The sequence below is a fragment of the Antechinus flavipes genome, chromosome 1, assembly GCF_016432865.1.
Source record: "Antechinus flavipes isolate AdamAnt ecotype Samford, QLD, Australia chromosome 1, AdamAnt_v2, whole genome shotgun sequence".
Taxonomy (NCBI): domain Eukaryota; kingdom Metazoa; phylum Chordata; class Mammalia; order Dasyuromorphia; family Dasyuridae; genus Antechinus; species Antechinus flavipes.
Genome location: NC_067398.1, coordinates 277,351,194 through 277,373,470, shown reverse-complemented (window position 1 = coordinate 277,373,470; position 22,277 = coordinate 277,351,194).

Here is a 22,277-nt window from a genome sequence, read left to right as displayed (position 1 = left end):
TGATTTTTTCCTCAACATGATTCATAAAACCATGTGTATTAAAATAATTTTTTAAAAGAAAAAAAAAAAGATATGGAAGCAGAAACTACCCACTCAGGGCCAAAAATAAGGGATAATTGGTAACCTGTATCTTGAGATCTTGACAGATCCTGACAGATCTTGACAGGTTGGCTAATATCCACAGTGTCCATCCACCAGGGAGTTCTAAGTCTCACTGAGTAGTTTCTATCCATGTTATTATTTTATTAAACTATTTAATTAAGGTGATGGAATAAAAAAACACATTAAGATCAAATACTAAGCTATCACTTACAGCATAGATCAAGATACCCCATTCAGCTGGGGTCTATCCTCTCTAAACAACAGGGAAGGCAAAATCCAGACTTCTACTTTCAGCTTATCTTCCAACCAGGAGCTGAGTAAAAGGATTTTTCACTCATAAACTGGGTGGTAACTAGAATTATATAAACAGATGCAGGAATTATAGGGCTTCTGTTGTGTTTTCTAAAACCTACTCATTCAGGTTATGGCTACCAAGTCAAGAGAAAGAGGTGCTGACTCTAAGTTTTTATATGCTGCTATTTCCTAAGAGCTGAGTTTTGCCCATCCCAGAATTGAAACAGAGCAGATAAAAATACCTCAGGCTATAATTATGCAGTACAACCAGTGTGCATAAATCTGGGATCAACAATAAGAAGAACAGTAAGTGTTCTCTGGCACCAAGTAAGTTCTTCCACATTTGACAGTGACCTTGTCTCTATATCTCTCTTTAGATCTAGAAAAAGTTGGTTGGGTTTCTTCACAGGGAGGCAACCACTTCCTGCAAAAAACTCTTAAAAAAAAAAAAACAGTCCAACCTGATTACCATTGTTCCCCTCCTCTACTCCCCCACCCCAGTCTCCATGAAAAGGAGCAGGTGCCTTGCAGGGTGTTTTATCATGTTATTTCTATAGCCAGAGAAGTCATATTGATATATCCTGCGACACCAATAAGACTTTGTCCTTTTCTTTATAATACTTAAAACCTTCTGTGTCTTAGGTAAACTGAGGGAAAAATGGTTTTAATGCCCAGGCAAAAGACACTATCATACAGGCGCTTGCTCTGGAGTCTTAGGCCCTAGGTTTAAAATTTTCCTTTAACTTTTTTGACTTTGTGGCACCCTAGAGCCTCAGTTTTCTTATCTATAAAATAACAGGCTTGGACTAGATGACCTCTCAGATCCCTTCCAGCTATCATCCAATGATTCAGAGGAATTATGCAAGCAGTTCTGAGGAGAGTGATGAAAATCTAAGCTCCTACTTTCATTATAAATAAAAACAATGGTAGCACAGGACAATATGCTGCAATCAGTAATAGGTGACTCAAGCTGTAGTTGTATTTAATGGGAAGCAAACAACATGCATAGCTATGTTGAAACTCACTGTGAATAAAGTTGTTCCCTAATGACTCCTGGCCCTCCAGTCTTGCAGATGTGCAAGACAGAGGCTTCTTTATGCTACATCATTCTACCTCTAGAGGGATTTTAATTCATCTATATGAGATGCAGATTGCCTCTAGTATAAAAAATCTTTAGGAAGGTTTTACATAAGAAATTGACTCCTGTTTAATGCAATGGAAAAATTGTTGCAAAGTAGAGCACTTCATTAAATTAGCACCATCTGGGTTAATAAATTCTGTTTACAGAGCTTAAAACTGCAGTTTTTAAAAGCCCAAGAAAATCTGTAACTATGTATCTCAATGAGGAGAAGTCAGGTGGTAATTAAGATTCTTCTATTTGCCCAGCAGTAATCCTACAAAGTATGGAAGCTGCCTTTAAGTTTGGCACTTTGGGAGGTATGTAAATTTCATTTCCATTCTTTACTATTTTGGTGCCTTGCAAATAGCTCAATTTTGGAAGAAAATACACACACATTTAGGGTTAGAATTAGCGCACACACACACACACACACACACACACACACACACACAGAGGCTGAAGGCTAGTGGGTCCTTTGAGTTTGTAGAAGTGCTATAGAAGGTAAGATGTTTGTACTAAGTCTACCACAAATATGGAGAGTCTAGGGAATGGAGGGGGAATAAAGTTTTCTAAGGAGGGACCAACCTCTTCAGGTCAGAAATAGAGCAAACCAAAGTTCTTTGAAGAGGAGAAGAAGGAGAAAGGAGAAGAAGAAGAGGGGAAAAAAGGAGAAAGAGGATCCCAATAATTAATCATCTATTCTTTCTCCAAGCTTCTCCATTACTCTTGAGAGCAATACTATCCTTCTAGTCATTTGGATTTGCAACCTCATTTTAATTCTTATTACTTTACTCTCTTTCAATCCATATGATATAAACTGAGATATTTTAGGGAAAAATGATGAAAATTGTGTCCCCTTAATCTTTGGAGTGAACCCTGAAACTGTCCCTCTTCTTGGGACTGAAAGAGGCCCATCTTTCAGGGAACCCAGTTAAGTAGTCTTATTCAGTTGGAGATCTTGGCTAAGGGCATTAAACCATCTATTGAACCACTCCCAGTTAAATGATTTTATTCAATTGGAGATCTCAGCCCAATTTGTCCTCTATTGAGTAGCCCAAACTGCTCCCAGTCCCCAGGACAAGATTTATCCAATATAATCAAGGGTTGGTCAAACTGTCTTCACAAACATAAACAGGTTTATGCCCAATGGTGAAGATATCTTCTTCTCAGTGTAACCCACCTTTGCTTGTTCTCTTACCACTAAGAAGACTGACTTCCCAGGAAACTGTCTTCTTAGGGGAAATAAAATTCATTTTTTCCATACAGATTTTGGATTTGTGAATTCTTTTACATAGGATGTGGGGCTCCAACCAGAGGGGATCTCCCATCCCAATTCTCACACTTCATCACATGTATGTAAGGAATTACTAAATCTTGACAATTTGATGCCTTCAACATCTTTTTTATGTGTCCCTGCTCTCTACTTCCTAAGACATTATCCTAGTTCAGATCCTCTTTACCTTTCAATTAAACTATTACATTAACCTTCTAATAGTCTCCCTAACTCAAGTCTCTTCTCACTTCAGCCCATCTTATATATAGCTGCTAAAGTGATTTTACTTAAAATGCATCTCTGCTCATGTTACTCCCTTAATCCATAAATTCCAGTGACTCCCAATTGCTTCTATAATCAACTAGATGCTCCTCTGGCAAATAAAATACCTTCCTATCTTTTTCAACATTACTCTTGTTTAGAAGCTTAATTGGTGTAGTGGATAGAGTACTTGGCCTGAAATCAGGAAGACCTAAGTTCAAATGTGGCCTTGAATACTTACTAGTTGTATGATCCTGGGTAAAGCACTTAAGTGCTATCTATCTCAGTTTCCTCAAATGTAAAATAAGTATAATAATAGTAGCTACCTGTTAGAATCCTTACAAAGTGATGTCAGTTTCCTAATTTAGCATTGTACTTAGCAAATTCTCTAGCTCACTAATGTATTTAAGTACTCAATGGAGTTCACACTTTTGGGAGATTCACAAGTCAGTATTCAGTATAAGATTCACAAGTCAGAAACCCATAATCCCATTCTCTCAGAGGAGGAGTCAACCTTTGGGAGATCATATATAAGAAGCTGACAGAGACTCAATCGGGAGTTCAGTTGAAAAGATTCAGAGTGGAGGAGCTTCAGTTCAGAAGAAGCCACAAGTTGGAGTTGAGCTAGAGGCAAAAGACTAGCAATGAGAGCTCTCGGAACCAAAGAAAGCTGAGGCCTCTAAGAAAGCTACCTGGGCCTAAGGAAGGAGAAAATAAATGTTTAGATTTTATCAGTTGGCTGTATTTGGAGTGATTATTACTCTGAACTGAAACTAAGGCTGCCTCCAGAAAACCTCCCCAAGAAACCTGCTCCCAGAGAGAATTATTATATTTTATAAAAAAGAAAAAGAACACCACACCTACCTCCCAGGATTAATATTGTAAAGATAATACTTCCCAGTGTTATTATTGTAAGGATAAAATGAAATAATATTTGTAAAGTTCCCAGAACATAGTAGATGCTTAATAAATGTTCCTTATCTTTTCTTTCTTGTATTCCATGGTATAACCATAGTGAACTACTTACTGTTTCTTACACATAGTGTTCCATCTCTGATGTCTGTACCTTTGCATTGGCTATTGCCTATAGGAGGAATGTTAAATTCCTTGCTTTCTTTAAGTATCAGCTCCAATTTGACTTTCAGTAAGAGATTGTTGCTAGTCTTCCTAGATTCTAGAATTTCCCCTCTAAGGCTGCTTTCTATTTGTTCTTTTTTTTTTTATTGTAGTAAGTGTTTTTTTTATTTTTATTTTTAATACACATTGCTTTAGAATCATGTTGGGAGAGAAAAATCAGAGAAAAAGGGAAAAACCATAGGAGAGACAAAAAAAAAAAGAAAAAAGAAGTGAACATAGAATTTGTTGATTTACATTAGTGTTCTTAGTTCTTTTTTTGGATGCAGATGGTGTTTTCTCTCCAAATTCTATTGGAATTTCTTCGAATTACAAAACTACTAATAAAAAAAAATTTTTCATAGTTGATCTACTTATATTGCTTAGTATAAGTTCATGCAAATATTTTCAGACCTTTCTGATGAGCTTGCTCATCATTTTTTATAAAACAATAAAATTCCATTACCTTCAACTAGTTCAATTATTCCCCAATTGATGGGCATACACTCCTTTTCCAATTCTTTGCTACCACAAAAAGAGCTGTTATAAAAATTTTTGCACATGTGGATTATTTTCCTTGGGATTTACTTGGGATATAGACCCAGTAATGGCACTGATGGTATGAACTGTGCACAGTTTTATAGCCCTTTGAATATACATAGTTCCAGATTGCTCTCCAGAATAGTTAGATCATTTCACAACTCCACCAACAATGCATTAGTGTCCCAGTTTTCTCACATCCCCTCCAACATTTATCATTATCTTTTCCTATCTTATCTTAGCCAATATGAGAGATGTGAGGTGGTACCTCAGAGTTATTTTAATTTGCATTTCTCTAATCAATAATGGTTTAGAAAATTTTTTTCATATAGCTATAAATGGCTTTAATTTCATTTTCTGAAAACTGTTCATATCCTTTGACCATTTATCAATTGGGGAATGACTGATATTCTTCTAAATTTGACACAGTTCTTTTCACTTTTATTCTTGTTTCTGTTGTTTTTGTTTGTGCAATCTATTCTTTATGCATCTTATATGTCCCTGTTTCTTTAGGTGTTGTCTTCCCCATCAGAATAAAAGCTTCTTGAAAGCAGGACTTGCTTTTTCTTTTTCTTTATATCTCTAGATTTAGTGCCTTGTACAGATTAAAAATGAATAAAAGCTTGTTGATTGATATGTAATCTTAAATAAATCACCAAATTTATCTGAGTCTCAGTTTTTTCACTTGTAAAATGAGGATAACTTTTGCCTTACCTACTCATGGCATTGCTGAGAAGATTGAATAAAAGTAACATACAAAAATTGCTTTCCACCAATAATAGTTGTTAAGCTACATTAATCTAGCACTAGTTTATGTCAATTAATTGTTGATATAACATAAATAGTCTCATGTCTTTCAGATGGTAGTCATTAAATAAGTATGTTTTAGTTGGTTACATGATGAATTTATAGAGGGGGAGATTGTGGTCTCAAATTTTTTTAATACTGTGAGAGAGACAATTGTAGTTAGTGGATGACAAAGGAATGGGGGAAAATGAGTATAGTATTCCATTTCTATAATCCTTTGTAAAGAAGGTAAGGCTGTAAATCAAACATGTATTTAATGCTAGAAGATTCAATTCTCCAAATCATATAGGCATTTACTTTATGGCAAGTCAATATACATTAGTTATAGTTTTTTCAAAACTTTCAGATGATAGTAACAAATAAAGTAACATAATATTCAAATGCAGGCCAATGATTACATTTATTGTTTTTAGTACTTTGCATGGTAGTGCATGGATGCTTATCCTTGGCTCACCCCAAGTTCAGGTACTAAATTTCATCTCTGTTTGAATCATTCATTTTTGCTTGCCGCACACTCATGCGTCCTGCAAAGCTCTGCAGTGTCTCCCCATGATTTTTGTGATTCTCAGAGAAAAAAAGAAACTGATGAAAAAAGGTTGCCTCTGAATAGAGGGCTGAAAATATTGAATCAATGCACTGAGGTTGGGACTGTTGAGCGCTTGAGGCTAACTTACGATTGGACGATACTCTATGGGCATATGCTTGGAAAATGGTCCTTTCCACTATCCATACTGGCTCAATGATTGGTGTATAGAGGATTGTAAGAGGGACTAGGGGGTGGAAAAAAGACTAGCCAGGGACACACTCTCAGAGGTAGACGAGGGGTAAGGTGGTCACGAAGAGTCTGCTTCCATCCTGTTCAATCCTGGGTCTATAATGGGCTGAGGCTTGAGTTGATGCACTGAGGTCCCAAGCACATGAGGCTAAATAGTAATTGGACCATACTCTATTAATATGTAAGCTTGGAGAAAGAATGGCCCCCACCCACTCTTTGTGCAAGTCCTGATGTGTTGTATAGGAAATGACGATTTTGGTGGGTGGAGGCAGGGGAGTGGAAAAGGAAGGGGAGGAGAGGCTTTTGGGATTGCCATTGCCACGATCTTTCTGTTTGTGGGTCTAGGGACCAAGAATAAAGATTGAGGTGTTTTGCTTATCCTGACCCTAGCTGATTCTGGGGTGTTTTGGGTGCTAGCATGGTTGTTACACTTCTGGGCTTTCCCTACTCCCTCTCCCCAACCATCCTTTAACCTGGTATATTGAACGTTCTGAGTTTACTTTGGGTTTAAGAGCCAGTAACTTCCTTACTTTTTTGTTTGAAGGAGTTTTTTTTATTTTCTCAAATTCCTGAAATGATAGGATTGAATAACACTGGGAAGATTAGCTGTTTTCAGGAAGTGCATATAGGAATAAAAACTGTATAGCCTTGGGAAGGTAGTTGAATTTCATAATTGACTAACTGGAGGCCATTGATTTAGGCTTTAGCTGCAATAGCTCAAACTAAGGCTAGAGAAAGAAAGGAGCACAGTAATTGGAAATAATATGGAACCACAAATAAGAAAGACCTGGGTTTTAGTCTTTGACCTGCCACTTCATTGCTTTGTGACCTTCAACAGGCTACTAGTTAACTTGTCTGGGGCTCAGTTTTAACACTTTCAAAATAGAGAAAATAATTTGTACCATAGCTTGCTACTTCACTTTATTGTTTTGAAGATCAAATGATGTAACCTTTAAAAAATGCTTTGAAAATTGTCAAGTATTTTACAAATGGCAGAGACCTAACTAGCTCAAGACATTGGAGGTTTTTGTTGCAGGGTTCTGATCTCAAGATGCACTCTATTTCCCCATAATAATCATCTAGTTCAAAGTTTCTTAAACAATGGATTGGCCACTCTTGTTTGGGGTTCCTTCATGTGACAGAACAGCAATCATCATGACCAGTCTTGAAAGTAATGCAAAAGGTCTGGGAATCCTGGGCTCTTTAGGCAGAGACAGCGAGTAATAGGGTTAGTCATGTGTTCCACATAGCGTTCCATAACTGAATGTAAAGGTCTCAAAAATTTGGCAATAAAAGGTATCAAATATTCCACTAATGTTTATTTTTTATGTAAAAATAAATAAGCAATCCATTTCATTAGTATGCAAGTTTGCTTCCATCTTTAATAAAATATTTCATATATTATATAATAATTATATATATATATATATATGCTAAACATTATTTTAAAATACATTTATTTATTATTTATTATTGGTAAATGTTTGGTTTATATAGCTATATATCCAAAGTCACGTAAATATTTCTTGAGCTAAAAGGGGAAGAGGAAAAGAGGGAAAAGTTTAAGAAGTACTGATCTAGTTCACTCATCTTGCCCCTTCAAATAGTCCTTAGTTGTTGCTCTAACTCCCTTTTTTCATGATGTTTATTTCCTACTGTCACCTCTCTTCTTCCTTGTAACTATTGGAATATTAATACCAATAAGTGATACTAAGAAAGTTGCTGCTTCCTTTCACAGCAAGGGCTCATGGAAGATGTTGTCTACTGCAACCCCTTACCCAAATCGAATTTGCTTCAAATTTAAGAACATCTTATGAGTCATCTACAAATATGTGTTGGTGATGCTTTTTTTGTTGGAAGTGAAAACAAGAAATGATCTCTAGACTTACTCTGAGAGAGTAGGATTATCATGTTCAAGAATGTGATAGAGCTTACCTTGTAACTATCATTAATTATAGCAGTTTTATCGGCAAGAAATATTTCTAGTTTCTATTAGCATAGTTTTTGCACATTCCCAGAAACACAGCACATTATCAAACTTCAGCATGTTTTCATGGACAAAGCAATACTGTTTTGCAGATTGAGGAACTATATAGGAAATAGACCAAGAGTTCCCATCCTTTGATCTATGGGCCACAATTACCATCTAGTGAAGCTGTAACCCAAAATATCTAAACCAAAAGCTAATGAAAATACTGCTGAATGATAAAAACAGAAATCACATTAACTTTTCAATAAAAATTGAAGGATTTTACTATTTTCATTCTGTTCAATTTAGTAAATCCTTATTAAATGTGCTAATGTTGGAGTCACAAAAAAGAGGAAAAAAGTCCCTGGCTTTAGAGTTTTTACAGCCTAATTGGCTGAGGAGCGGGGAGAACAAATAATATGAACAATTATATATAAAGCAAACTACATAATAGATAAAATAGGAAATAATTTACAAAGACAAGGCACTGGAATTAAGAGAGGTTGAGGAAGGCTTCTTATAGAAGAGATTTTAGAAAGAACATTCCAGGCATGGGTGACAGCCAGATACAATGTTTTTAGTAGTAAATATCATGGGAAACAATATATTCAATAAACATTTATTAAGTGTTGTATTGAGAACGATAACATAAAGACAAAATATATGAAATGCAAATACAAAATAATTTGTTAATTGCTAAAATAGGAGAAATCCAAAGGACTTTGAATGGAACCAGATTCTATAAGAGGGGAAGGTCAGGAGTGAGAGCATTCCAAAGATGAGGAACACTTGGACAAAAGCAGATATACAGAAGATGGAATGTTATATATCGGAAGCAGTAAATAGTCTTGTTTAATTGAAATATAACCAAGGTAAAGGGAAGTAAAGAAAAATGCATTTGAAAAGATACTTTGGAAAGAGGGGGTGGAGCCAAGAGGGTGAAATAGGCACACATGACTCTCTAAATTCCTCTCATTACCCTGATAACCAACTATTTAATCCAGCCTCAAAAATAACTCTTCACTGCTTAAATACATGAAGATTAGAAGCACTACAATTTACTAGCCAAAGTCAATGCAGAAGATCTCCAGGAAAGGTTTGTCCTGAGGGTCCAGGAACAGACTAGCACAGGCAGCGAGAGAGTAGCATCCTGAGCAGACCAGGGGCGGGGGTGATCTCTGTGGCTAGAGAAGTTATAGGGACCACTCTGCTATAGGCTAACTGCTCTGCCTTGATTACAAAGCAGTAAACTGGCACAGAAATTAAAGCCTAAAACAGAGGGAACTCTAAAAAATGCCAGAACCTAATGAGATCTGGCTGTAACTCCTCATACCCGGCTGTGACTCAGGCAGACTTTACCGCAGCCCTGCGGCCACATCCTGCAGTTTGGGGCTTTTGCGGGGGGAGTTTCTAATCTGCACGGCAAGGGGGCACAGCCTGGGCAGCCTCTAATCGGCAGAGTGAGGGGCTCAGCCTGGGGTAATAGAACCTCCCCAACAGATTGTGCTTCCGGGGCAGACACTTCCGGTCCCTGCAAATCCATTCACTGCTCAACTGCTAATACCCAAAGCCCCAGGGCGGGCTTTGGCTTGGGAAGTGAAACTCTCACTGCTCAGCATCTAGCTCCAGGGCAGTCGTTACCTCACACAGCTGGGGTTCTTTGAAGGGCACTTTCCCAGCTTAGTCCTGCAGGCCTGAGTTACTCCCTCTTTCCCAGAGCACTCCAGTACCTTGCTGCTTTTTGTAGCCGGTTGGCAGGACAGCTACCCGTCCATACACCTTTCACTGCTCTGTGGAGGAAGCTGGTAACCCCCTGGCTCTAAAGGAAGACCTTACAGGCTTTAACAAAATGAGTAAAAAAATCAAAAGAACGATTGATAGTTTCTATACAGAAAGAGAACAGCTTTTCAACCCTGAAGAGACTAATAGCAGACAGTCTCCAGACAATTGTTGGCCTCCAATACAAAAGGCTCTCCTAGAAGAGTCTATTAAAAACCTTAAAAGAGAACTAGAAGAGAAATGGGGAAAAGAAAGAGAAGCTATGCAAGAGAGTACAGAAAAGGCACATAACTCACTAAAAGAAAAATTTGATAAAGTGGAAAAAGAAAACAACTTCCTGAAATGTGAAGTGGAAAAAACTCCCAAGAAGTGCAGGGAAACAGAATTTGCAAATTGGAAAAAGAAAATAAGTCACAAAAAAAAAAATTAGTGAAATGGAAAAAAATTCCACAGAGCAAAACAACTCAATTGGACATATACATAAAGAAGTAAAAAAAGCTAATGAAGAAAATAACTCACTAAAAATCAGAACTGAACAAATAGAAATGACTGATTCATTGAGACATCAAGAATCAGTCAAACAAAACCAAAAAAATGAAAGATTGGGGGGAAAAAAAGGGCAAATATTTACTTGGAAAAACAACAGACCTGGAAAATATATCTAGGAGAGATAACCTGAGGACCATAAGACTACCAGAAAATTATGATGAAAAAAAGAGCTTAGATACTATTTTACAGGAAATCATCGAAGAGAACTGCCCAGATGTAACAGAACCAGAAGGGAAAATAGGTGTTGAAAGAATTCATCGAACACCTTCTGAAAAAGACCCTAAAATAAAGACTCCAAGGAATATTGTGGCCAAACTTCAGAATTTTCAGACTAAAGAAAAAATTTTACAAGCAGCCAGGAAAAAACAGTTCAAACACCGAGATGCCACAATAAGGGTTTCTCAAGATCTGGCTTCCTCAACATTAAAGTATCAAAGGGCCTGGAATCAGATATTCCGAAAGGCAAAAGAACTTGGAATGCAGCCAAGAATAAACTACCCAGCTAAGCTGAGTATTTTTTTCCCATGGAAGAAGATGGACATTTAATGAAATAGAGGAATTCCATTTGTTTCTAAGGAAAAAACCAGACTTAAACAAAAAAATTGATCTTCAACAACAGGAATCAAGAGAAGTAGAAAAAGGTAAAAGGAACTCTTGAGAACTGTATTTCTGTTGTGGATATACATAAACACCATATATATAATTTGATTTTACCGATATAACATAAAAAAGGGAAGTAGAAATGGAAAGGGCATAGTGTCAGAAAAAGGGAAGACGGGAGATAAAAAGAGGGAAACTACATGCGACAATGAGGCAAAGGAAACCTATCATATATGAGAGAACTTAGAGAGGGGGAGAAACATTGTGTGAATCCTACTCTCATCAGAGTTGGCTCAAAGAGAAAACAATTGACATATTTGTTTTACACAGATTCTTCTCTCACTTCATTAAAAAGTGGGAGAGGAAAAGGGAGAAGGAAAAAGAGTAATAAGGGAAGGGTACAAGAAAAGGGAAGGGATTCAAAGAGAAGAGGGAGGGATACTAAAGAGGGAGAGCTGCGTGATGTTAGTGGGATCAATAAGTTTAATACTAGGGAAGAAGGGAAGGAGGGCAAGAAAAAGAAAAGTATTATCTGGGGATATTAGGATGGCAGGAAATACAAAATTGGTTATTTTAACCATAAATGTGAATGGGATGAACTCTCCCATAAAGAGGAGGTGGATAACAGACTGGATTAAAAGTCAGACCCCTACAATCTGTTGTTTACAGGAAACACATTTAAAACAGGGAGATACATACAGAGTAAAGGTAAAAGACAGGAGCAGAATATATTATGCTTCAGGTGAAGTCAAAAAAGCAGGGGTAGCCATCCTTATCTCAGATCAAGCAAAAGCAAAGATTGATCTAATTAAAAGAGATAAGGAAGGAAACTATATCTTGCTTAAGGATACTATAGACAAGCAATATCAGTATGAAACATATATGCACCAAGTGGTATAGCATCTAACTTCCTTAAAGAGTAGTTAAGAGAGTTGTGAGAAGAAATAGATAGCAAAACTATAATAGTAGGAGATCTCAATCTTGCACTCTCAGATTTAGATAAATCAAATCACAAAACAAATAAGAAAGAAATTAAAGAGGTAAATAGAATATTAGAAAAATTAGGTATGATAGATCTCTAGAGAAAACTGAATGGTGACAGAAAGGAGTTCTTCTCAGCAGTTCATGGAACCTACACAACAATTGACCATATATTAATACATTAATAATTAGGATAAAATTAAATGCAGAATGGCAGAAATACTAAATGCTTTCTTTTCAGATCACAATGCAATAAAAACTGCATTCAACAAAAAGTTAGGTGTAAATAGATCAAAAAGTAATTGGAAACTGAATAATCTCATCTTAAAGAATGATTGGGGGAAACAGCAAATTGAAGACACAATTAATAATTTCACTCAAGATAATGACAACGATGAGACATCATATCAAAATTTATGGGATGCAGCCAAAGCAGTAATAAGGGGAAATTTTATATCCTTAGAGGCTTACTTGAATAAAATAGAAAAAGAGAAGATCAATGAATTGGGCCTGCAACTTAAAAAGTTAGAAAAAGACCAAATTAAAAACCCCCAATCAATTACTAAACTTGAAATTCTAAAATTAAAAGGAGAAATTAATAATATAGAAAGTAAAAAAAAAAAAAAAACTATTGAACCAATAAATAAAACTAAGAGTTGGTTTTATGAAAAAACCAATAAAATTGATAAACCTTTGGTAAATCTGATTAGAAAAAGGAGAGGGAAATCAAATTAGCAGTCTTAAAAATGAAAAAGGAGAACTTTCCACTGATGAAGAGGAAATTAAAGAAATGATAAGGGGTTACTTTGCCCAACTTTATGCCAATAAATTTGATAACTTAAGTGAAATGGATGACTACCTCCAAAAATATAGGCTTCCCAGATTATCAGAGGAGGAAGTAAATTGCTTAAATAGTTCCATTTCAGAAAAAAAAATAGAACAAGCTATTAATCAACTCCCTAAAAAAAAAAATCCCCGGGACCAGATGGATTTACATGTGAACTCTACAAAACATTCAAAGAACAATTAGCCCCAATGCTTTATAAACTATTTGAAAAAATAAGGAATGAAGGAGTCCTACCAAATTCTTTTTATGACACAGACATGGTACTGATAACTAAACCAGGTAGGTTGAAAACAGAGAAAGAAAATTATAGACCAATCTCCCTAATAAATATTGATGCTAAAATCTTAAATAAGATATTAGCAAAAACACTACAGAAAATTATCCCCAGGATAATACACCATGATCAAGTATGATTTATACCAGGAATGCAGGGCTGGTTCAATATTAGGAAAACTATCAGTATAATTGGCCATATTAATAATCAAATTAACAAAAACCATATAATCATCTCAACAGATGCAGAAAAAGCATTTGATAAAATTCAACATTCATTCCTATTAAAAACTCTTGAAAATATAGGAATAAATGGGCTTTTTCTTAAAATAATCAGTAGTATCTATTTAAAACCAGCAGTAAGGATCATATGTAACGGGGACAAACTGCAACCATTCCCAATAAGATCAGGAGTGAAACAAGGTTGGCCACTATCACAGTTATTATTCAATATTGCATTAGAAATGCTAGTTTTGGCAATAAGAGTTAAGAGATTAAGGGAATTAGAGTAGGCAATGAGGAAACCAAATTATCACTCTTTGCTGATGATATGATGGTATACTTAGCAAACTCCAGAGACTCTACTAAAAAGTTATTAGAAACAATCCACACCTTCAGCAAAGTTGCAGGATACAAAATAAACCCACATAAGTCATCAGCATTCTTACATATCACTAACAAAACCCAACAGTTAGAGTTACAAAAAGAAATTCCATTTAAAGTAACTACTGATTGTATAAAATATTTAGGAATCTATCTGCTAAGGGAAAATCAGAAACTTTATGAGCAAAACTACAAAACACTTTCCACACAAATTAAGTCTGATCTAACCAACTGGAAAAATATTAAATGCTCTTGGATTGGGAGAGCAAATATAATAAAGATGACAATACTGCCTAAATTAATCTATTTATTTAGTGCTATACCAATCAGACTCCCAAAAACTATTTTGGTGAACTAGAAAAAATAACAAAGTTCATATGGAAAAACAAAAGGTCAAAAATTTCAAGGGAATTAATGAAAAAAAAATCAAATGAAGGTGGCCTAGCTGTACCAGATCTAAAATTATATTATAAAGCAGCAGTTACTAAAACCATCTGGTATTGTCTAAGAAATAGACTAGTTGATCAATGGAATAGGTTAGGTTCAAAGGACAAAACAGCCAATAACTTTAATAATATAGTGTTTGACAAACCCAAAGAACCCAGTTTCTGGGATAAGAATGCATTATTTGACAAAAATTGCTGGGAAAATTGGAAATTAGTATGGCAGAAACTAGGCATTGACCCATACTTAATACCGTATACCAAGATAAGGCCAAAATGGGTTCATGACCTAGGCATAAGATGAGATTATAAATAAATTGGAAGAGGGATAGTTTACCTCTCAGACCTGTGGAAGAGGGAGGAATTTATGACTAAAGAAGAACTAGAGATGAATGTTGACCACAAGATAGAAAATTTTGATTATATCAAATTGAAAAGTTTTTGTACAAACAAAACAAATGCAGACAAGATTAGAAGGGAAACAATAAACTGGGAAAACATTTTTACAATAAATCAAAGGTTCTGATAAAGGCCTCATTTCCAAAATATATACAGAATTGACTCTAATTTATAAGAAATCAAACCATTCTCCACTTGATAAATGGTCAAAGGATATGAACAGACAATTCTCAGATGAAGAAATTGAAACTATTTATAGATATATGAAAATATGCTCCAAATCATTATGAATCAGAGAAATGAAAATTAAGGCAACTCTAAGATACCTGTCACACCTGTCAGATTGGCTAGAGTGACAGGGAAAGATAATGTGGAATGTTGGAGGGGATGTGGGAAAACAGGGACACTGATACATTGTTGGTGGAATTGTGAACACATCCAGCCATTCTGGAGAGCAATTTGGAACTATGCTAAAAAAGCTATCAGACTGTGCATATCCTTTGATCCAGCAGTGTTTCTACTGGGCTTATATCCAAAAGCGATACTAAAGAAGAGAAAGGGACCTGTATGTGCCAAAATGTTTGTGGCAGCCCTGTTTGTAGTGGCTAGAAGCTGGAAAATGAATGGATGCCATCAATTGGAGAATGGTTGTGTAAATTGTGGTATATGAACGTTATGGAATATTACTATTCTGTAAGGAATGATCAGCGGGATGAATACAGAGAGGACTGGAGAGACTTACATGAACTGATACTGAGTGAAGTGAGCAGAACCAAGAGATCATTATGTACCTCAACAATGATACTGTATGAGGATGTATTCTGATGGAAGTGGATCTCTTCGATAAAGAGAGCTAATTCAGTTTCAATTGATCAAGGATGGACAGAAGCAGCTACACCCAAAGAAAGAACACTGGGAAATGAGTATAAACTGCTTGCATTTTTGTTTTTCTTCCTGGGTTATTTATACCTTCTGAATTCAATTCTCCCTGTGCAACAAGAAAACTGTTCAGTTCTGCACACATATATTATATCTAGGATATACTGTAACCTATTCAACATGTAAAGGACTGCTTGCCATCTGGCGGAGGGAGTGGAGGGGAAAAATCGGAACAGAAGTGAATGCAAGGAATAATGCTGTAAAAAATTACACAAGCATGGGTTCTATCAATAAAAACTTACTTAAAAAAAAAAGAAAAGAAAAGATACTTTGGAGCCAGCTAGCAGATTTTTTTAAAAGACCAAAGAGAAAGTTTATATTTTATCCTGTAGTAAATTGGGAACCATTGATGTTTCTAGAGCATGGAAATGATATATTTTTCATCATGCCTATTGACATCAAACATAATTAGATTAAGGATTTTTTTTTTCATTAGTCCCCTTGACATTCTTGACTTTTTGTTTTTCCATATGAACTTTGTTGTTATTTTTTCTAAGTCATTAAAATAGTTTTTTGGGAGTCTGGTATAACGCAAAATAAATACATTAGTTTAGAAAGTATTGTCATCTTTATTATGTTTGCTCATCCGGCAATTTGGAACTATGCTAAAAAAGTTATCAAGCTGTGCATACCCTTTGATCCAGCAGCGTTTCTACTGGGCTTATACCACAAAGAGATACTAAAGAAAGGAAAGGGACCTGTATGTGCCAAAATGTTTGTGGCAGCCCTGTTTGTAGTGGCTAGAAGCTGGAAAATGAAAGGATGTCCATCAATTGGAGAATGGTTGAGTAAATTGTGGTATATGAATGTTATGGAATATTATTGTTCTGTAAGGAACAACCAGCAGGATGAATACAGAGAGGACTGGCAAGACTTACATGAACTGATCCTGTGTGAAATGAGCAGAACCAGGAGATCAATATATACCTCAACAATGATACTGTTTGAGGATGTATTCTGATGGAAGTGGACCTCTTTGATAAAGAGAGCCTTAATTGATCAAAGATGGACAGAAGCAGCTACACCCAGAGAAAGAACACTGGAAATGAATATAAACTGCTTGCATTTATGTTTTTCCTCCCGGGTTATTTATACCTTCTGAATTCAATTCTCCCTGTGCAACAAGAAAACTGTTTGGTTCTGCACACATATATTGTATCTAGGATATACTGCAACTCATTGAACATGTAAAGGACTCTTGCCATCTGAGGGGAAGGGGTGGAGGGAGGGAGGGGAAAAATCGGAACAGAAATGAATGCAAGGGATAATGCTGTAAAAAATTACCCTGGCATGCATTCTATCAACAAAAAATTATTTTAAAAAAAATCTTTGCTCATCCTATCCAAGAGCATTTAATATTTTTCCAATTGTTTAGATCTGACTTTATTTGTGTGGAAAGATTTTTCCTTGGCAGATAGATTCCCAAATATTTTATACTATTAGTAGTTCCTTTAAATGGAATTTCTCTTTGTAACTCTAACTGTTGGATTTTATTAGTAATATATAAGACTGCTGATGACGTGTTTATTTTGTATCCTGCAAGTTTGCTAAAGATGTGGATTATTTCTGATAGCTTTTTAGTAGAATCTCTGGGGTTCTCTAAATATACCATCATATCATCAGCAAAGAGTGATAATCTGGTTTCCTCATTACTTACCCTAATTCCTTTAATTTCTTTCTCAACTCTTATTGCCAAAGCTAGCATTTCTAATACAATATTGAATAGTAATGGTGATAGTGGACAACCTTGTTTCACTCCTGATCTTACTGGGAACGGTTCCAGTTTATCCTCATTACATATGATGTTTACTAATGGTTTTAAATAGATGTTCCTGACTATCTTAAGGAAAATTCCATTTATTCCTATATTCTCAAATGTTTTTAATAGGAATGGATGTTGGATTTTATCAAATGCTTTTTCTTCATCTATTGAGATGATCATATGGTGTTTGTTATTGATATAGTCAATTATACTAATAGTTTTCCTAATATTGAACCATCCTTTCATTCCTGGTATAACTTCTACTTGGTCATGGTGTATTATGCTGGGGATGATTTTCTGTAGTCTTTTTGCTAATATTTTATTTGAGATTTTAGCATCAATATTGATTAGGGAGATTGGCCTATAATTTTCTTTCTCTTTTTTCAACCTTCTTGGTTTAGATATCAGTACCATGTCTGTGTCATAAAAGGAATTTGGTAGGACTTCTTCATTCCCTATTTTTTCAAATAGTTTATATAGCATTGGGGCTAGTTCTTTAAATGTTTGGTAGAATTCACATGTAAATCCATCTGGTCCTGGGGATTTTTTCTTTTATCAATAGCTTGTTCTCTTTCTTTTTATGAAATGGGACTATTTAAGCAATTTATTGCCTCCTCTGTTAATCCGGAAAGCCTATGTATGTGGAGGTAGTCATCCATTTCACTTAGGTTATCAAATTTATTGACATTAAGTTGGGCAAAATAACTCCTTATTATTGCTCTAACTTCCTCTTCATTGGTGGAAAGTTCCCCCTTTTCATTTTTAAGACTAACAATTTGATTTTCCTCTTTCCTTTTTCTAATCAGATTTATCAAAGGTTTGTCTATTGTTTTTTCATAAAACCAACTCTTAGTTTTATTTATTAATTCAATAGTTTTTTTTTTACTTTCAATATTATTAATTTCTGCTTTTAATTTTAGAATTTAAAATTTAGTATTTGATTGAGGGTTTTTAATTTGGTTATTTTCTAGCTTTTTAAATTGCAAGCCCAATTCATTGACCTCTTTCTCTATTTTATTCAAGTAAACCTCTTAAGATATAACATTTCCCCTTATTATTGCTTTGACTCTATTCCACAAATTTTGTGATAGCTCATCATGAAAATTATTAATTGTGTGTATAATTTGCTGTTTTACCTAATCATTCTTTAAGATGAAATTATTTAGTTTCCAATTACTTTTTGTTCTTTTTACCCCTAGCTTTTTGTTGAATGTAGATTTTATTGCATCATCATCTGAAAAGAAAGCATTTACTATTTCTGCCTTCCTGCATTTAATTTTGAGGTCTTTATGTCCTAATATATGGTCCATTTTTGTATAGATTCTATGAACTGCTGAGAAGAAAGTATACTCCTTTCTGTCTTCATTCAGTTTTCTCCAAAGATCTATTATATCTAATTTTTCTAATAGAATATTTACCTCTTTAACTTCTCTCCGACTATTATAGTTTTGCTGTCTATTTCTTCTTGCAAATCTATTAACTTCTCCTTTAGGAAGTTAGATACTATACCATTTGGTGCATATATGTTTAGTATTGATATTGCTTCATTGTCTATGCTACCCTTTACCAAGATATAGTTTCCTTCCTTATCTCTTTTAATTAGATCAATTTTTGCTTTTGCTTGATCTGAGATCAGGATGGCTACCCCTGATTTTTTTTTTTTTCATCTGAAGCATAATAGATTCTGCTTCAGCCTTTTACCTTTACTCTGTATGCATCTCCCTGCTTTAAATGTGTTTCCTATAAACAACATATTGTAGGGTTCTGACTTTTGATCCAGTCTGCTATTCACCTTCGCTTTGTGGGAGAGTTCATCCCATTCACATTTATGGTTAAAATTACTAATTCTGTATTTCCTGCCATCTTATTATCCCCAGATTTTGCTTTTCTTTTTCTTCCTCCCTCTTCCCCCCTTCCCCAATATTAAACTTAGGGGCACCACTTGCCTCATGCAGCTCTCCCTCTTTAGAGTCCCTCCCACCCCTTTTGAATCATTTCCCCTTTCTTGTTACTTTCCTTTATTACTTTCCTTTATTACTGTTTTCTTTTTCCATTTTCTTCTCCCACTTTTTAATGAGGTGAGAGAAGATTCCCTGTAAACCAAATATGTCAATTATTTTCTCTTTGAGCCACATTTGATGAGAGTAAGATTCACACAATATTCCTCCGCCTCTCTCACCTCCCTCAGATATAATAGGTTTCCTTTGCCTCTGTGGGATTTAGTTCCCCTCTTTTTAATCTCCCCTTTCCCTTTTTCTGATACTATCCCCTTTCCATTTCTACTTCCCTTTTTTATGTTACATCAGTAAAATCAAATTATACATGTACTCTTTATTTATATCCATAGCTGAAATACACTTCTCAAGAGTTCTTTTTAACTTTTTCTGCTTCTCTTGAGTCCTAAAGTTGGTAGTCAAATTTTTTGTTCAGTTCTTTTTTTTTCCCTTTAGAAACAAATGGAATTCATCTGTTTTGTTAAATGTCCATCTTCTTCCCTGGAAGAAAATGCTCAGTTTAGCTGGGTAGTTTATTCATGGCTGCATTCCAAGTTCTTTTGCCTTTTGGAATATCAGATTCTAGGCCCTTCAGTCTTTTAATATGGATGTAACTAGATCTTGAGTCATCCTTATTGTGGCTCCTCAGTATTTGAATTGTTTTTTTTATTTCTGGCTGCTTGTAGTATTTTTTCCTTAGTCTGATAGTTCTGAAATTTAGTCACAATATTCCTTGAAATTTTTGTTTTAGGGTTTTTTTCAGAAGGTGTTCAATTAATTCTTTCAATGTTTATTTTACCTTTTGATTCTATTACATCTGGGCAGTTCTCTTTGATGATTTCCTGTAAAATAGTATCTAGGATTTGTTTTTTATCATAATTTTCAGGAAGTTTAATAATCCTCAGATTATCTCTCCTAGATCTATTTTTCTATTTTCCAGGTCTGTTGTAGATATTTAACATTTTTTCTATTTTTTTTCAGTTTTTTTGGTTTTGCTTGACTGATTCTTGATGTCTCAATGAAGCATTCATTTCTAATTGTTCAGCTCAGATTTTTAATGATTTCTTTTCTTCATTAGCTTTTTCTACTTCTTTTTGTAATTGTCCAATTGAGTTTTTAAATGAGTTGTTTTGTTCTATGGATTTTTTTCCCCATTTCATTAATTTTTTAAGGAATTATTTTCTTTTTTTCCAATTCACAAATCCCACTTTCTTGGGAGTTCTTTACCTTTTCCAATTCACATTTCAGGAAGTTGTTTTCTTTTTCCACTTTATCAAATTTTTCTTTAAGCCTTTTCTGTACTCTCTTGCATAGCTTCTCTTTCCTTTCCCCATTTTCCTTCTAGCTCTCTTTTAAGTTTTTTTGTAATTTATTCTAGTAAAGCCTTGTGTGATGGGGATCAGGCTATATTCCTTTTTGGTGTTTTGCCTGGAGACTACCTGCTATTAGTCTCCTCAGGGTTGAAAACCTTCTCTCTTTCTGTATAGAAGCTATCAATGGTCCATTTGGCTTTTTTACTCACTTTTTTAAAAAAAGCCCTTATCATCTGCCTTCAGGGCAAGGAGATTACCAGCTTCCTCTGCAGAGCAAGGATATGTATATGGACAGTAGATACTCTGCAAATTGGCTATAAAAAGCTGCTGACCTGCGGAAGTGCCCTGGGAAAAGCTTCATATGGGAAGTGTCTCTGCCCTGGATAGCACGGCCCCATAGTGTGGATTAGTGACTGCCCTGGGGTTGAGCAGTAAAAGTCACGATGCTAAGGAGAAGTTCTATTGCTCCAGGTCGAGTCCCCCCACTATGCAGATTAGAGGCTTCCCTGGGCTGAGTCCCCCTGCCGTGCAGATTTGTAACTATCCCCTCAAATGCTACAGAATACATCTGCACAGCTGAATCACTCACTTTTGGTGCTTTATGGCTATAGCCAGATCCTGTTACATTCTGGCATTTTTTGGAGTACATTCTACCTTTGGCTTTAATTTATCTGCTGTTCTATTGTTTTGCAACCAAAGCAGAGCAGTTAACCTGTGGTAGAGTCTTCTTTGTAAATTTTCCAGCCACAGAGACTGCCCCCACCCTGCTCTGCTCAGTATGCTAGCCTCTCCTATCTTCCTGCTTGCTCTGGCCTGCTCCCACCGCTCAGGACAAAGCTTTTCTGGCGATCTTCCAGATTATCTTTAACTGGTAAGTTGTTGTACTTCCAATCTTCGTGAGTTTTACCAGTCAAGCACTATTTTTGAGGCTGAATTTGGTAATTATTAGTGAGGGTATGAGAGGAGTTTAGAATGTTGCATGTGTTTTCTCCAACATCTTTTCTCTGCCTCAGAAATGCACTCTTAAAACAAAAAAAATCAAATATTGAGAAAAATTTATTAAAGAAGAATCTTAAGGCATTATCTTAACATTTCTGGCCAGAAACTCTCCCCAATCCTCTTTGAGAAAAGGGAGCCCTGAGCATGGAAGTGAGAGAAGTTATTAGCTTGGCACAATACCTCTGAAGGGAATACCTTCCTTCAGAGAATGGTTTGGTCCATTCCTTCCAGATTATAATCTTTCTCATATGCCCATTACATATTTTCTCCTAAATATGTATGAACATGTTATATTCCCATGTTAAAAAAGTGTTGGAAATTTTCTCCTACAGAGTGTGTTGTTTAATTAATTAACCTATTAGCAGTAGTGATTTGATCAAGTCATTGATCCCAACTAGTTTGGACTGGATCTGCTATTATCTTAAATTTGTGGTTTTCTCAAAACCACATGACTTTTTCTGATTGGCTGAATCCACCTGTACCTTCCTAGCTCCCTAGTTCCTTGTTTGCTCAAGGTTTCTTAGTTGTTCTATGGAATCTTA